This window comes from Lycium ferocissimum, chromosome 8, assembly GCF_029784015.1.
Source record: "Lycium ferocissimum isolate CSIRO_LF1 chromosome 8, AGI_CSIRO_Lferr_CH_V1, whole genome shotgun sequence".
Lineage (NCBI taxonomy): Eukaryota > Viridiplantae > Streptophyta > Magnoliopsida > Solanales > Solanaceae > Lycium > Lycium ferocissimum.
The window spans coordinates 58,922,978-58,941,705 of NC_081349.1; positions in this window are offsets into that span (position 1 = coordinate 58,922,978).

Sequence of the window (18,728 nt, forward strand, 5' to 3'; positions counted from 1 at the left end):
TTATGAAGAGAAGGAATAAGCGGAAGAGGGGTGTTGGGTGGTTACCCCCGAATACCCGTATGGCCGAAACCCCGGTCGTGAAATTGGGAAGGACTTGTGCCTCGTTACGCTAACGTTGGGTAGAAAAAAGGTGGTCGTTTCCCGGGTTCCAAAAAACCAAAGAAAAGGCAATACGGATTCCGAGGGGTCGATTTATCTCTTCACCTCAAAGCGAGAAAGATGATTTCCAAGGGCTACATTTATCATTTGGTTAGGGTTCAAGACATAGAAGCAAAACCACCAACCCTTCAATCCGTTCCTGTAGTGAATGAGTTTCCAGAGGTGTTCCCAGACGAGCTTCTAGGTCTACCACCAGAGCGGGAGATTGAGTTTACTATCGATGTGTTGCCTGATACTGAGCCCATATCTATTCACCCATATTGAATGGCCCCTGTAGAATTAAAGGAGTTAAAGGCGCAACTAAAAGATTTTCTCGAAAAAGGCTTTATTAGACCAAGTTCATCGCCATGGGGAGTGCCTGTGTTGTTCGTAAGAAAGAAAGATGGTTCCTTAAGGATGTGCATCGATTATAGGCAATTAAATACGGTGACCATAAGGAATAAGTATCCCCTTCCAAGGATCGATGATTTATTCGATCAACTGCGAGGTGCCAAATGGTTCTCGAAGATAGATCTAAGATCGAGGTATCATCAAGTGAGAGTAAATGAGGAGGACATTCCAAAGACAGCTTTCAGAACAAGATTCGGCCATTATGAGTTCCGGGTAAAGTCTTTTGGCCTGACCAACGCTCCGGCGGTATTCATGAACTTGATGAATAATGTATTCAGGCATTTCCTAGATTTGTTCGTGATGGTGTTCATTGATGACATTTTGGTATATTCCCGATCAGAGGCGGATCACGTTGGACCATGCGTGCGATCGTTTCTTGGAATCCTTCGAGCTCGGGAGAATTATATGCCAAATTCTCAAAATGTGAATTTTGGCTGAATTCTATGACTTTCTCGGGGTCACATTATTTGCATGGTATTCGGGTAGATACCCAGAAGATTGAAGCTATGAAGGATTGGCCAAGGCCTACAACGCCTACAAAAGTCCGTAGTTTCCTGGGGTTGGCCGGTTACTATAGAAGATTTGTAGAAGGATTTTCTTCTATTGTTGCACCACTGATGAAGCTGACTCAAAAATTGGCTAAGTTTCAGTGGACAGATGTGTGTGAGCGCAGTTTCCAGGAGCTGAAAAATTGGTTGACTTAGGCCCCAGTTCTGACACTCCTCGAAGGATCGGAGGGCTTTGTTATTTACTGTGATGCTTCAAGTGTCGGACTAGGTTGCGTGTTGATGCAGCATGGCAAAGTAATTGCTTATGCCTCACGACAGTTACGGAAACACGAGAAGAGTTATGCAACCCATTACTTAGAATCGTCGTCATTGTTCACGCAGACAAAGATATGGAGCCATTATTTATATGGTGTCCATGTGGACATTTATACGGATCATCGAGCCTACAATATATCTTCAAACGAAGGAAGGAGCCGAATTTATGCCAAAACGGTGGCTAGAGTTGCTAAAGGATTATGATGTTGAGATCCCATACCATCCAGGGAAAACAAATATTATAGCGGATGCTCTTAGCCGTAAATCTATTGGAAGACGTACGTACAAACCGAAAGCGAGGAGATGGTTCGTGAGATTTACCAGCTAGCCAGCCTTAGAGTCCGTTTGGCTAGTTCTGGAGGTAGTAGAGTTTCTCTCCGGGGAGTGGCTGAGCCCTCTATCATAGAAGAGGTAAAGAGATGTCAGTACGAGGACACGATTACACGCATGTATAGAGATACAGCTTTTCAAAAGGAAAAGACCCCATTTGAGGTTACACCTGACAGAGTACTACCATATAGAGGTAGATTATGTGTACCCGATGTTGCCGGGCTATGATGACAGGTCATAGGTGAGGCACATTATTCTGATTATTCTGTACATCCGGGGTCAACGAAGATGTATCATGACCTCAGATGCTTATATTGGTGGGATGGCATGAAAAGGGACATAGCGGAGTTTGTTGCCTAATGTCCAAATTGCCAACAAGTCAAAATAGAGCATTAGAAGCCTGGAGGATTACTGCAAGCTATAGAGATCCCCACTTAGAAATGGGAGGCGATTAATATGGATTTCATTACAGGCTGACCTCATTCCCGGCGTAAATATAATTCTATATGGGTGATAGTCGATAGACTCATGAAGTCCACTCATTTTCTGCCAGTCAGAACGACGTATTTAGCAGAAGATTATGCCAAGTTATATATCAAAGAGATAGTGCGACTTTACGGGGTTCCAGTGTCTATTATTAAGGATAAAGGAGCACAATTTACGGCTAATTTCTGGAGATCCTTTCAAGAAGGTTCGGGAACGCAGGTGAAACTCAGTACAACATTCCATCCGCAAATTGAGCGGACAAAGGAGCGCACTATCCAAACCCTTGAAGATATACTAGGCGGGCGTGCTAGATCTTGGAGGCAATTGGGACGATCACCCTCCACTTATTGAATTTGCATACAAAAATAGCTATCACCTTAGCATTCAAATGGCCTCATATGAAGCTGCGTATGGAGAAAGTGTAGATCGCCTATTGGATGGTTCGAAGTAGCAGAGAGGCACGGTTAGTAGGCCTAGATCGATTCGACAGACGGTAGAAAAGGTCAAGCTTATTCAAGAACGGCTACCGACAAATTTCGTAGTCGTCAGACATCCTATGCAAACAACCATCGGCGAAATTTGGAATTCAAAGTCAATGATTGGGTGTTCTTAAAAGTATCACCGATGAAAAGGGTGATGAGATTTGGTAAGAAAGGGAAGCTTAGTCCTCGATATATTGGACCTTATGAGATTGTGCGTAAAGTAGGCCAAGTAGCATATGAGTTGGATTTACCTCCAGTGCAGAATCGGCCCACCCGGTATTTCACATATCCATGCTACGCAAGTGTGTTGGAGATCCCTCCGGATTGTGCACATGGACAATGTACAAGTCACGGAGAAATCATGTCCTATGAAAGTACCGGTTGCTATTACGGATAGGCAAGTCCGAAGGATTAGAACCAAGGATGTAGCTTCGATCAAAGTTACGTGGAGGAATAATAACGGAGAAGAATGAAGAAGGCGAGGAAGAAATGAAGTCTAGGTACCCACATCTATTTCAGCCTCCAAAAGATGTGCAAACAGAGCCCTCAGTACCCTCAGGTATGTAATATTTCTCTAAAATGATTCTTTGACCGAATTTTGGATTGTTATGACAAGACAATAGTGGTACAGTTATAGGGGAAACTCTGGTAAAAATATTTTTGAGGTCTCTAAGAGCCTAACATTCGAGGAAGAATGTTCCTAAGGGGGGAGGAATGTTACACCTCGCAGTTTGGCGGGTTGAGATCCGCTGGGTGACAGTCGTGCTATTGGCGGCGCGGGGTGTAGTTAAGGATGTACGAGGTTATATATATGATCATCCTATGATCATCGGGGTTAAGTTTGAATAATAGGTCATGGAAAGGTTGGAGGACAAAAAAATCAAGAGAGCTAAGGTGGGGCCCACACGCCAAGTTTTTATAAAGGGCATATGGAGAGATATATGAGTAGTACATGGAAAGTTGATCAAGTCCTAAGAAGGACCCTTAAGCCAAATATGGGCATAAGCCCTCCAAAAGGACGATTTAAGGAAACATTTTCGGACGATTTGACTTGTAGGGGCCAAAACGACACTTTAAGTTTGGAATTTGGAAAAACACCAATAATGAAATTGTAGATAATTGAAAGAGATTTTCAACCATAGGTCGTGGGCCCTCATACCATATCGGGATCAAGAGTTATGACCTTTTTACTGAACGAATGCGCAGGCAGAAAAACTAAGCCAGCGCGAATGCGCCCAAAGGGGGCGCGAACGCGCTGAAGGAATTTTAAGTCGGTCCAGGCAGAACCTGGACCGCTATTTAAAGGCGCTTACCCCCCATTTCTCAGCCAAACTCACCCAAAAACCTCCCAAATTCTCTGGAAAATTCCCCAACCTTCACACACCCACTTTTAAGCCAAAACCAAGTATAATTTCCAAATTTCGGTCCGGATAGCGTATAGTTATTGTTGTAGAATCATATAGCGGTGTGTTGTGGCCTAAAATTAAGGTGGAAAGGTGAAGATACAGCAATATTAACCGGAGAAAGGTATGGATCTCTTCCTATTTATGTTAATACAGGCTTATTTACAAAGATAGAGCGGTTAAACGATTGTATAGTGAGTTGATTAGTTATGGAAGTTTGAAAACAGTGTGTGGGCTATTTTATGGGATACTTTGGTATAATAAATGATGTTATTGATGTTGGTATTGGTGTTGGTGTAATATGATATTATCCCGGACGCGGGATGCCCGGACGAGGGACATATGTGGTTAAATGGATCGGGCCGACGTTCCTCAGCATATTTTCTGTATACATGAACAAGAAATGTTTTTCAAAGAAAGCTAAGCATGCATGGCATTCGCCCTAAGAGGCACTTTTATGCACAAGTTACTCTTTTATCTTACGATATGCTCTATATTTCCATTATGTGATTATTCATGTTATGTATCCCTCATACGTTATTATTCATGCCTTACATACTCGGTACATTACTCGTACTGACGTCCCTTCTTGTGGACGCTGCGTTCATGCCCGCAGGTAAGCAGGTAGACGCGTCTGATCCCTAGGAGCTCCACCAGTGGCATATTGAGAGTACTCCAGTTATTCCGGAGCTGCAGTTTATTAGTGCTAATCTTGTGTACATATTTGGGCACGGTGAAATCCGGCCCCTCCTTGTGGACGCATGTATCTTATTTAGAGGCTCGTAGACAGAAGTGTGTGGATCGATATTTTCATAATTTTGTTCAACCCTGTCGACGTATAATATTTTGGTAAAGCTTATTGACATACGCTTATGGATATGCTATTGCTGACTATGTTGAGTAAAATATGACTGTTTCGTCCATGTGGCCCACTTAGTAGTAAGAATGGAATGCGAGATAAGAGGTGCTCGGTATAGTAGTGTCGGGTACCCGTCACGGCCGCTAAGAGGGTCGTGATAGCAACACCCCCTCTTCGTCGATCATGGCCTCCTTGGCCTAACCACACAACACCTTGTTATGAATTTTACACAACTTAGTATCCTCAAACTGTTTGGCCTTAATCTGTTCTTGAAACGATGACCTAGTCTCAACACTAGCTAGCACTCTACCCGTGCAAGACATATCCAGCCTCATGAAACTGTTAGCCAGAGTCTGAACCTCTCTAGCTAATGGACGCTCCAAAGAGATCAAATGAGCCAGACTCCCCATACTGGCTGACTTCCTACTCAACACGTCGGCCACCACATTTGCCTTACCAGGATGATAGAGAATGGTGATTTCATAATCCTTCAGCAACTCCATCCATCTCCGCCGCCTAGAGTTCAGATCCCTCTGAGTGAACACATGCTGCAAGCTGCGATGATCAGTGTACACCTCACAACGTACACCATACAAGTAGTGCCTCAAAATTTTCAGTGCAAACACTACTGCTGCCAATTCCAAGTCATGAGTAGGATAGTTCTTCTCATGCACTTTTAACTGTATAGAAGCATAACTAATCACCTTCTTTTCCTACATCAAAACAGTACCCAAACCAAAGCGTGAAGCATCACAACAAACAACAAAATCCCTGCCCTCCACGGGCAATGCTAGAATAGGAGCTATCGTCAACAAGGTCTTCAGCTTTTTAAAACTCTCCTCACACTCGTCGGACCACTGAAACGGTACCTCTTTATGAGTCAAACGAGTCAAATGAGAAGTAATAGAGGCAAACCCCTTCACAAACCGACGATAATAGCTAGCCAGACACACGAAACTACAGATTTTGGTCACTGACGTGGGCCTAGCCCAGTCCCTGACTGCCTGAATTTTCTGCGGATCCAACATAATACCCTCTTTCAAAATTACATGCTCCAAAAAGGACACAAAAGACAACCAAAATTCACACTTGGAGAACTTAGCATACAACTTCTTTTCCCACAATACCCCAAGAGCAATCCTCAAATGTTTCTCATGATCCTCCTTACTTTTAGAATACACCAGGATATCATCAATGAACACTATCACAAAAGAATCTAAATAGGGCTTAAAAACACTATTCATCAAGTCCATGAATGCAGCTGGGGCATTTGTAAGCTCGAAAGACATAACCAAAAACTCATAGTGTCCATACCTAGTCCTGATGTCTATCTTAGGAACATCTTCTGCCCGAATCTTTAACTAGTGATACCCTGACCTTAAGTCAATTTTAGAGGACGCAGAAACTCCCTGAAGCTGATCAAACAAATCATCAATACGGTTGATGGGATACTTGTTTCGGATGGTGACCTTATTCAGCTGACGATAATCAATACACATGCGCATAGACCTATCCTTCTTTTTAACAAACAGCACGGGAGTACCCCCAAGGAGAGGCACTCGGGCGAATAAACCCCTTACTCAAGATATTTTGTAATTGCTCTTTCAATTCCCTTAACTCTGCCGGCGCCATCCTATAGGGTGGGATAGAGATAGGTCGAGTCCCTGGGTCTAAGTCAATCAGGAAGTCAATGTCATGGTCAGGCGGCATTCCTGGCAAGTCCGCGGGAAACACATCCGTAAACTCGGGTACCACTGGAACTAAATCAATAGGAGGAGTATCTGTGCTGGTATCACGGATATGGGCCAAATAAGATAAATAACCCCTCTCTACTAGCTTCTTAGTACAAATAAAGGATATAACTTTCTTAGGGAGAGGACTAAGGTTACCTTTCCACTCAAGTCGGGGTACCCCGAGCATAGCTAAGGTAACTGTTTTAGAGTGACAATCTAGAATCGCATTTGAGGACAACCATTGCCCAAGATGACATCAAAGTCTACCATGTCTAGGATCATTAAATCCGCCCAAGTACTATACCATAAATGTAACGTAAGAACGATAAACTCTATCTACCACCACCGACTCCCGGCCGGAGTAGATACATGGATAGGGGCATTAAATGTATCACAAATCACACTTTATGCAACGACAAAATGTGAAGACATGTAAAAAAGGTGGGAACCCGAATCAAATAAACGAAGCCATCCGTCACAAACCGAGATAGTCGCTTCGACGACGGCATCGGAGGCCTCGACCTCGCCCTCGGGAAAGCGTGCAAGTGACCACGCCTCCGTAGCCTGGGCGAACCATTATGATTGCCTTGTCCCGCCCTCCGAGCCCCTTACTCGCCGCCTGCGTGCTCCGAGAACCGCCCTCGAGCCGAGCCGCCACCCCCACGCCGCGTGACTGCCCCGCCCTGCCTGTGCACGGTCCTTGCCTCCCCTATTTGGTGTGAATGGAGCTGGGAGAGCCTGATACTAAGTCCCCTGACCACCCTGTCTGAGTCTGGGCAAAACCTCTTAATATGCCCTTGCTCACCATACTCGTAACAAGAACGGTCCAACGTAGGTCGGACCGGACTGATGAACGGTACCCCTTCATCCTCGGTTAGCTGGGCTGCATGCCCCCATGATGACCCAAAGAATGATAATTGGCCCCCCGATGGGCCCTACCGTACACTCGCATAGGGGATCGAACCGACGCCCGAATACACTTCGAGAACTCGACCTCACAGAGAAGGAGTTGCTGAAATTTCCACCTTTTTAGGCCTTCTTCTCTGCCTGCTTTGCATAACCTTCATGTCTAATCCCCTCAACAACACAGACATGCTCCACCTCTCGGAATGAAGCCACACAGTGGCTACGAGCCAAAGAGCCGATAGGCAAGTCCAGGTGTTCAATCTTTTCACAAACGTACAGCTCTCCTCTCCGCATGCAGGCAAACTGGCGAAGAGTATATCAGGACAAGGAATGAATACGGGACTCATAAACAGCAACAGACGAGTTCCCTTGATCAATATTAGCAAACTCATCCTTTTTCCTGTCCCACAAAGTATGCGGAACATACTTCTCTAAAACATCGAACATGTAACCAAACCCAAGTCAATTAGTGGTGACATTTAGCCCCAACTGCGCTTTACATATGCTCCTCCACATGACTTGGCATCGCGGGCGAAAAGTCTGGGCCTACACACCGTACTTGTCCCGGCTCCCCGTCGCACATGGGGCCTCTCATGAATATCTATAATGAACTTGTGCGCGTCTTCGACTCGGTGCCATAGAAAACCCGGAGGCTTCGTCTTAGTGAACCTCGAAATCGTCCTTCTCCATCGTGGTCGTCGCTGTGATGGCGGCTCGAAACTCAAAACTTCATCCGACGATGAGGCTATCGTGTGGCATGCGGAACTCTCGGAGCTGAACTACGCTCGGAAGCCCAGAGGCTGCTATCCACACGCCCTGCGTGCTTAACAGTCGGTATCGCTCCGTGTACCTTGGCTGTGATTCGACACCTAAAACATCGCGTCTAGTGAACTGGGCCGAGCTATATCACACAGCGGAAGTAGCCTTTACTTGAATTAATTTATTTAGTGCGAGCTGCATCTCTTTCAGGCATTCACAAATATTACAGTGTGGCACGGATCAATCACAAAATCAGCCCCAACCGACGTCGCCCTCTACCTCGCTACCTCTACCTCCGGCCGCCGCGTGCCTCACCATCTGTGAGAGAATAAAGGATAGTCAAATACCAATTTGAATCATCGTATACCAATTAGAATCAAGTAGCATGAAAGAAAGAAAGAAAGAAAGAAAGAAAGGGACTTTTCCTAGTGTCTGGTAGCCTCCCGAAGATAAGTACAGACATCTCCGTACCGATCCGCCAGACTCTACTAGACATGTCCTTGTACGACGAGATCGATGAGCCTAACGCTCTGATACTAACTCTGACACGACCTAACCCGCCATGACTGGCACCCACACTAACTCCTAGTGGGCGAACCAATACGCTTAACCATCTACTCATTCTAGTCCATTTTTACTTAGCCAATTAATTCAGTTCATAATAACAAAACGCAAGATTAATCAAAAGTATTCATGCCAAAAAATAATAGGTTAAATGAGGAAGTCCTAACTATTACAACCCCAAAATTCGAAAGTCACCGTACAAGGACTTTAATCCAAAACATGTCTAAGGAATCCGTACTGTCTGAAATAAATAAACATAAATGTCTGGAATAGAAATAGACATTAAATAAAGGAATATCTTCGGGCGGCCCGGCATGGATAGAAGCTCACCCTCAATCTGTCAGCGAATGGCCTCAAGTAAAATATGAGGTCAAGGAGCAGTCTATGGATCACAATCTGCACTCAAAAGAATGCATCAAGGTGGTATCAGTACAAAATACTATGTACCGGTAGATATCATAGGCCGACTAAGATTAGTATCATGCATGAATCATAAAATCAATAAAATAGGCCGACCAGTCAACAACACATAATCGGATAGCCAACACCAAGTCAATAAAAGATATTAACAAATCAAGTCCACCAATGATATTAACAATCAAGTCAACCAATGATATTAACAATCAAGTCAACGGAAACAATCAATAGAATAAACCTCCCAACAACATTCTCACTTACTCAGTCACTGATCACTCATGTACATACATGCTAATTAGTGTCTTTTCCCAATAGCTATGACCTGCAAGGGACCTATAGTATTCATGTACCACTCGTTCCGAAACGAACCTCAGACCAGGAGCTCACAACTAGGCCACATCCTCATCCCCTTTAAAATTTGCCTTTAATCTAGGTCACATCCTTACCCCCTGTCAAATGTACCTTTTCATATATATATATATATATATATCTTTATTGTCACATCACTTTCGATGATCGATTATCATGTAGTATCTCATTTTCATCAAAAAGATCATATTAACTTCTCACTACAATTGTCATAAAAAATATAGATCATAACATATCGAATAATGGAATTAAGCCCACATTATCACTCAATCAATAGCATATAGGAATTACAACCACACATTATGCCCAAAAACTAGACATGCTTTCTCCTATCAATCTCATAACGCATACAATCAACTAATCAAAGTCTAACTCAGGTAAACCGTAACCTACTTCAACTGCAGAGCTGGAACAATACGAATCACTCCACCATAGCCTTTCCCTTCCGTAATGCCTTGGAACGCTCAAAGTCTAGCAATTAAGATGTTAAATAAGTCACAATCAGTCTAGTCGACAATATCAATTCAATAAACACCCTTCTGCTTTACCCCTTTCTAGTGGGTAAAGGCTTTCTATATATAAATCATCTTAACATTGGCCTTAGAAACCATAAATTTCAATGCATAAGTTATTCATTCAAGTTATCTCTTACAATTTCTGGTCAAGCTACCATACGTATGAAACCACAGTCTGAATTGATTAGTCGTATCTCTAACGGTTCAATTCTTGATTATAAAGTGATAACCCAAGCCTTTAGATGATAATCACACAATAATATTCTTAACCCACCAACTATTAAAGGCCTATCAAGTTCCCGGGTTACTAGTCTCTATTCACCATTGTAGACCCATTAGGATGATGATAATCTTAGAGATGAATGCGTAATGAAGGAAGGGTAGGTTGAGACTTACCTCTCGAATATTCTTGCCTAGCCTTAAAATTTCTCCTAGGTGCTCATGGGAGGCTGTTTTGGAGTTTTATGAATAAAGAAGTTGGACTAAGTGTTTAAAATATGACTCTTGTCCCCGAGCCTTTGTGTTGTCGTCTCCATTGCTGACTCCAACTTTCATCCACCTTCGCTATGGCGAGCACGGGCCCGCCATAGCGCAAGCGCTACTGCGGTCCAGCGTCCGTGACGGCGAGAGATCCGCCGCTACAGCGGCCCCGCCACAGTGGTGCCACTGAACCAGTCAGCTCGCTAATTTTCACAGTTTTTCACTCTACCACACAACACTTCATTTGAGGCCTTGGAAACACAAACAAAACATGCGTATTAATGTAAAAACACCATACGGACTCACCCGTAGCCTCGGAATCCCCAACAGAGGTCTAATGTCCTACGTCACCCCCCAATGGACTCAACACAACCAAACAAAAATCACAACAAGCCAAGTTTTCAGTTCTTAGACTTCTACATTTGAATTTCTATTAGCTCGTTCTACTCTTGAAAGGGTTTTATTTGGTAGAATGATCCTAGATTTTCCATAACCACCGAAAGGGTCGTTACACTCTACTTGCAGCTGAAGGGATTATCTGTTGATAATTATGAGACTCGCTTCTTGTATTTGGCTCGTTATTCAGCACCCTTGATTCCTTCAGCTTGAGGCCATGGGTGCTTCCTTCCAGTCCATTGTTGAGCATGTGACATTAGTTGAGGCTGCCAAGGCCTACTCGCTGGGAAGGGTTAGTGAGAAGAGGCAGCGACAGTTTAGGGGTTATAGTGGTTCCAGCTCGAGAGGCACCGGACTTAGGCGGTATCAGTCTTATTCCAGTCGCCCAGTGCAATCAGCATTGCAGACTTCTTCTAGTGGGCCATCGAGGTAGAGAGCTTCTAAGACCTCATTTTCTCGACCAGTAGACAGAGTTGTTCCAGCTGGGTCTTCAGTTTCTGTTCATCAGGCTTCTCCTTCTAGAGCTTGCTATGCATGTGGAGCGCCTGGTTATTTTGCTAGAGAGTTTCCTCGACCCAGGCAGGGTTATCAGTCCCAAAGGACTCCGGCATCTTGAGGTAGCCGGGGTGGTGCTTCTCCCAGAGGCGGTGCTCAGTCAGGCCACGGTAGTTCACAGACTTCTAGGGTAGGTCCCAGAGTTCGAGAGGTGAATCATAGTCTTAACAATCTAGTCATAGTAGGGCTCAGTGTTATTCATTCCCAGGTAGACCCAAGGCAGTGGCCTCAGATGCGATTATTTCGGGTCTTGTTTCGAAAGGCATAGGCGGTTATTATTTGATCCTAGATCCACATATTCATATATGTCTGCATATCATGCTGTTAGTTGGGACTTGACTTGTGATAGCACAGCCGTACTTATTCATGTGTCTACTCCAATTAGAGATTCTATTGTGGTTGATCGAGTCTATCAGTCGTACTTGATTACTTCTATGGGTTACGACATGTGTGTAGACTTGATGATACTTGATATAGTGGATTATTTTGGGTATGACCTGGCTTTCTCCTTATTATGTGATCTTGGTGTCATGCAAACTGATCCTTTATCTATCTTGGGGCATTCTAGACTTGAGTGGAGGGGTACTCCGATCCCTGATACGGAGAAGATTATTTTCTTTCTTCAGGCAAAGAAATTAGTCAACAAGGGGTGTTTAGCTTATCTGGCTCATTTGTGTGACACTACTAATACATATCCCCTCCTTGAGTCCATTCCCATAGTGAGCGAGTTCGCGGAGGTATTCCCATCCGATCTGCTGGTTATGCCACCCGATCGCGATTTTGACTTTTATATTGACTTGGAGCCGGGCACCCGCCCTATTTCTGTTCCTCCATATCGGATGGCACCCGCCGAGTTTAGAACGCTGAAAGAGCAATTGCAAGATTTGTTGAGTAAAGGGTTCATTAAGCCGAGTGTCTCCCCTTAGGGCGCTCCTGTGTTGTCTGTAAAGAAGAAACCTGGATATATGAGGATGTGCATCGATTATCATCAGCTGAACAAGGTTACTATTCATAACAAGTATCCTATGCCTCGTATTGATGATTTATTTGACTAGCTTCAGGGTGCTTCAGTGTTCTCGAAGCTTGACTTGCGTTCAGGCTACCATCAGCTGAAGATCAGGGCCGAGGATATTCCAAAGATAGATTTTCAGACGAGATGTGGGCATTATGAGTTTTTAGTTATGTCATTTGGGCTTATTAATGCCCCGTCTGTATTCATGACTTTGATTAATGGCATCTTTAGGTCATTTCTTGACTTATTTGTGATTCTGTTTATTGATGATATCTTGGTGTATTCTAAGAGTAGAGAGGAGCATGAGGGCCATCTTCGCATAGTGCTTGGGTTGTTGAATAAGAATAGTTTGTTTGCTAAGTTTTTGAAGTGTGAGTTTCGGTTAGAGTCTGTGGCGTTCTTGGGCCACATTGTGTCTAAGGACGGGATCAAGGTGGATCTTAAGAAGATTGAGGCCTTGATTGGGAGAGGCCTACTACTATGACCGAGATCCGTAGTTTCGTGGGTTTGGCCAGTTACTACCGTCTATTTGTGAAGGGTTTCGCTACTATTATTTCGTCGTTGACCAGATTGACCCTGAAGGATGTTCCCTTCCAGTGGTCTGATGATTGTGAGGAGAGCTTTTAAAAGCTCCAGACCCTTTTGACTTCAGCCCTGATTCTAGCATTACCCGTGGAGGGTAAGGATTTCTCAATCTATTGTGATGCATCCTGTGTGGGTTTGGGTACTGTTTTGATAGAGGAGGGTATTGTCATAGCCTATGATTCCCGTCAGTTGAAGATCCATGAGAAGAATTACCCTACCCATGATTTGGAGGTTCTAGCTGTGACCTTCGCTCTGAAGATCTGAAGGCATTACTTGTATGGAATCCATTGTGAGGTTTTCACCGATCACCGTAGCCTTCAGTACGTGTTTATCAAGAAAGATCTTAATTCCAGGCAGCGCCGATGGATGGAGCTCGTGAAGGACTATGACATCTCATTTCTTTATCATCCAAGGAAAGTCAATGTTGTTACTGATTCCTTGAGTCGAAAGTATGGGGAGTTTAGCCCGTTTGGTTGTTTTCGAGCATCTGTTGGCCATGGACGTTTATACTATGACCAACAGCTTTGTTTGTCTTGATATTTCGGTCCCACGAAAAGTCTTAGCGTTTGTTGAGGTGAGATCGTCCTTGTTAGAGCAGATCAGGACTCATCAGTTTGAGAATGCTTAGTTGAGCAAGATTCGAGATAGGGTTCTGAGGGATGAGGCCAAGGAGGCCATGATTGATTCTGAGGGTACTTTGAGGATTAAGGGGCGCTTGGGCGTTCCTCGTGTTGGTGACTTGATTCATTTGATTTTGACTGAGGCCCATAGCTCTCGATATTCCATTCATTCGGGGGAACTAAGATGTATCGTGATTTGAGACAACAGCATAAAGAGGGATATAGCCGATTTTATGGTTAATTGTGGGAATTGTCAGCAAGTTAAGTATGAGCACCAGCGACCCAGTGGTGTCCTACAGAAGTTGCCCATTCCCGAGTGAAAGTGGGAGAGGATTGCCATGAATTTTGTTATGAGCCTTCCGAAGGCCCTGGGTAAGTTTGATTCGATTTGGGTGATAGCTGATCGGTTGACTAAGTTCTCTTATTTCATTCCAGTTCAGGTTTCTTATAATGTGGAGAAGTTAGCCAAGTTGTACATTCGTGACATTATGAAATTTCATGGGGTTCCCATTTCTATCATATCTGATTGGGGTTCTATCTTCACTTTCTATTTTTGGAGCATTTTTCAGGCTGCGTTGGGTACCGGAGTGGATCTTAGTACAGCTTTCCACTATCAGACCAATGGGCAGTCCGAGCGGACTATCCAGGTGCTTGAGGATATGTTGAGGGCTTGTATTATGGACATAGGTGGTCATTGGGACCAGTACTTACCATTGGCGAAGTTTGCGTATAGCAACAGTTATTACTCGAGTATCGACATGGTGCCTTTTGAGGCTTTATATGGTAGGAGGTGTAGATCTCAGATTGGTTGGTTTGATGCATTTGAGGTTCGACCTTGCGATACGGATCTGTTGAGAGAGTCTCTTGAGAAGGTGAAGGTTATTCCGGCCAAACTTTCGACAGCTCAGAGCAGTCAGAAGATGTATGCGGATCAAAAGGTTCGAGATTTAGAGTTTGCTGTGGGTGATCAGGTTCTGTTGAAGATTTAACCCATGAAGGGTGTTATGAGATTTGGGAAGAGAGATAAGTTGAGTTCGAGGTATCTTTGGGCCATTCGAGATCCTTGATCGTGTGGGCGATGTTGCTTATGAGTTGGCCTTGCCACCAGGCTCAACAAGCGTTCATCCAGATTTCCATGTGTCTATCTTTGAAAAAGTAACATGCCGATAGTACTTATATTGTTCGTTGGGACTCAGTAATGTTTGATGAGAATCTGACCTACGAGGAGGAGCTTATTGCAAGAGGTCTAAGGAGATAGCTTCTGTGAAGGTACAATGGAAGCATCGTCCTGTTGAGGAGGCTACTTGGGAGTCTGAGTCCGATCTGCGTAGCCGATATCCTTAGTTATTTGCCGATTCAGGTACATTCCCGTTCTCTTTCCCTTGTCGCTCGAGGATGAGGGATTATTTAATTGGTATCTGATGTAACGACCCGTTTAGTCGTTATTACGTTTTTTATGCTTTTGACCCTTTCTCGAACTTAGTTAGCTCACATTTGACCCGAGGGGACCATTGACACACTTCTCGAGGTCTTTGGATATGATTTGAGTGATTTTTTTGGAATTTTGGCTTAAAGCGAAAAAAAAAGATGACTCAAAGTTGACTTTTGGGTAAACGGGCTTTTTTGAGAATCCGTCAATTCTGAGAGGTCCGGATGATCTTTTAGAACTTGTGTGTATATTCGGTTCTATTCTCAATGCACTCGGGTGCATTTTGAGATTTGGGTTGGAAGTTAGTTTTGAGGTATTACGGGTTGACTCGGTCAACGAGACCTCCGTTGAGAATTCTGAGGCCACGAGTGCGTTCGTAGCGCGTTTTTATGTATAGATGCATAGCTGGTTTGTGAGCAGATGGTCTCGGGTAATAGTCGGGATTTCGGGTTGAGTTCATGAAAGTTGAGTTACTTTTCTGATTTCTGGTGTCCGCTTCTGCGACACCGGGGGCCGAGCACGGCACGTACCGCAGAAATGGTGGCCTTGCCGCTATAGCAGCCCTTTATATTTTCTGGTGGACCGCAGAAGCGGTCAAGGGACCGCTATAGCAGTCTGTCAATCACTATAGCGGGTGACGGGTAGTAGCTGGCATTAAATGAGTGTTAAAACCCCAAGACCTTCATTCATTTCCTATTCCGAAACTAGAGCCATTTGGGAGCACTTCAAGGTATTTCTTGGAGGAACATCATTGTGGTAATTCATTCCGTCTTCGTTACTATTCCATTATCCTTTAATCATCATAGAAATCCCCTAATTCATTCTAGAATCCCTAAGAACTTGAGGATTAAAAGAGGGTTTAATGGGTTCTTTCCTAAATGATCTCTAGACTATACCACCTTGAATTATGGATTGGGTTAGCTTCATTTAGCATGAAAATTATGATTTGAAGCTATTGTAACATGTTTCCTTCATTACTAGTGGCTAATTTATTGTTACATCCCGTATTTTCGTATATGAAGTTATGTCGTAAGTTAGTCACGTAAGCTCGATGGACAGGATTATCTTTGACGTTATAAGTGTTTATGTTATGTTTAACAAGTGATAAGCAAGTGTCGTGAAGGTTAGAGATTAAATGAATTGAAGAGAATAAGTTTCATCGATATTTTTGGGATAAAATACGATCCAAGCCATAATATCTCATATTTTTGGTCCAGGTATTGTACCATCCAACATGATAAAATTTACCCGAACCCGCAAGAATAAGGTCGTGTACAAGTATACGGATCAAGAGCTCAATGTATAAAAGGATGAAGTCCCAAAATGATTTAAGACATAAAAGTGTATCGACGATGATTGGAAATAATATTTTGGGGTGTGCATACAGAGGCTATGGACTACGTTATACTACATGATTATGATAATGAGTATATGAAGTGTATCAAAAATAATTTATTATTTAAGTGAATTGAAATCAAGAAATTAATTATGTGTATAGTTGGTTAAATGTTTTATTTTAGTGGGAGATTAATAAGTTAATTAGTTAATTATGGATAGATATTGAAGTGGACATTGTTCCACGTGGAAGGGCAGCAAGTGGACTATTGTCCATGCAAAGGTTGATGTGGCACTTATATCGTAAAGTGATAACTATTAAAAAGAGAATTCATACACTTACACGTGTGGTGGAGAAAAATGTGTCATTAAAGTTCCTAATTTCATTATTCCTAGCTTTCTACATATGGAATGAGAGGCTGCAATTTGTTAACATCATTAAGCAACAAGCAACTGAATTTTAGTCTCTTAATATCTACTTGATTCAAATTTCAAGGAAGTAAAGTATAATTTTGTTCAAGAACAAAATTCGAGTTTTACTCACCGTTCGATCTCGTTGTTCTGTTTTATCATGTAATTTAATCCGAGATTTCTTTGAAGTGAAGTAAGGTGGAAGAAGAAGAGGTCTTGTGAAATAATGTAAGATTTCTCTTCCTCTAGATGAATTTGAATTAATCTAGATCATAGCTAAGTTTTGGAAGTTAGAACTTATGGGATATTGATGGAGAAATCATGTTTGAGTTAGGGTAACTTGTTGAGCTAAATTGAAGGTGTATTTATCGTACTTTATGGCTGGATATTTTTGGAGTAACTTGAGTATATTGTTGTTATTGTCATTGATATGTGTTTTGAAGGAAAGAAAAGATTGGCGAAGTGTGTTTGATTGTCGTACCCGAGCTTACCGCTGGTTGTATCGTTGTTTGGGTTGTAAAACTTGTTATGGAAGTTGTTGGTTGTTTTGAGTTGATGTTATGCCTATTGTGGACTTGAGCAAAGTGAAAGAAACAGGGGAAATGCTGCCCGTTTAGTTATAGAATAAATTCAATTTTCGATATACGAAAAATGGACTCGTTCGTAGTTTAACGGTAGTGTCGTTATTATTGTTGTAGATTAAAGTGCTGCTCGAGTTGAGCTCTTTGAGCTGCCGAACAAGTGGCAGGTATGTGAAGGCTATCCTTTTCCTTCTTTTGCCATGTCTTTGATGTAAGTTAGGTGTAATAAAAGTCTTAAACTTGATTCTATCCATGATAGCCGAAAATGTCCATGATTCTTATCCACTTCTTGATAGTAGAGCTTGTAAGCATATTGAAGAGTCATTTCCTACGTCTCTTGTATTCCAGATAAATTGCTAGTATGTTTCAAGATAAAATAAGGCATATGACGATAGTTGGGACATAGAATTACTTTACGTTATTTCAGTGAATCCAAATACGTGTCTTAAATGGAAGGTTGTTGATTGCGAAATGAGTATAGGTTATGAACTTCTTGGTGATATACAAATAGCCATATAACCTCCTGATTGTTTATGTTATACTTCCCAAGGGACCTCTATGTACTTAGTATTTATTTGTCATTAGACAAGTTAAATAGAGTTGTGATAGTACTTTATGTGGATTGATGATGGATCGGGTTGCACGTTCCGCAACACATGCATTACGTATGGATCAGGTTGCATGTTCCACAACACATACATTACATATGGATCGGGTTGCACATTTCGCAACACATATGGATCGGGTTGCACGTTCTGCAACACATGCATTACATATGGATCGGGTTGCACGTTCCGTAACACATGCATTATATATGGATCGGGTTGCACGTTTTGCAACACATGCATTGAACATGGATCGAGTTGCGCTCCGCAGCACATGTATTGAGGACTTGGATCGGGTTGCACGTTCCGCAACACAGGGTCAGATAACATTAAAATAATAAGCTAGTCAAGCCATATCATTGTATATGGATGTAGTTGACATTTCAAGAGTATGAGAGTAGATATACATATATATACTGGTATATCTGAGTGCTTCGGTAAGTCAAAGGTGCCAGGTTACAATCATACTCTTTCCTCTTATGACATATGTTTATTGCATTATGTTTCATGCCTTACATACTCG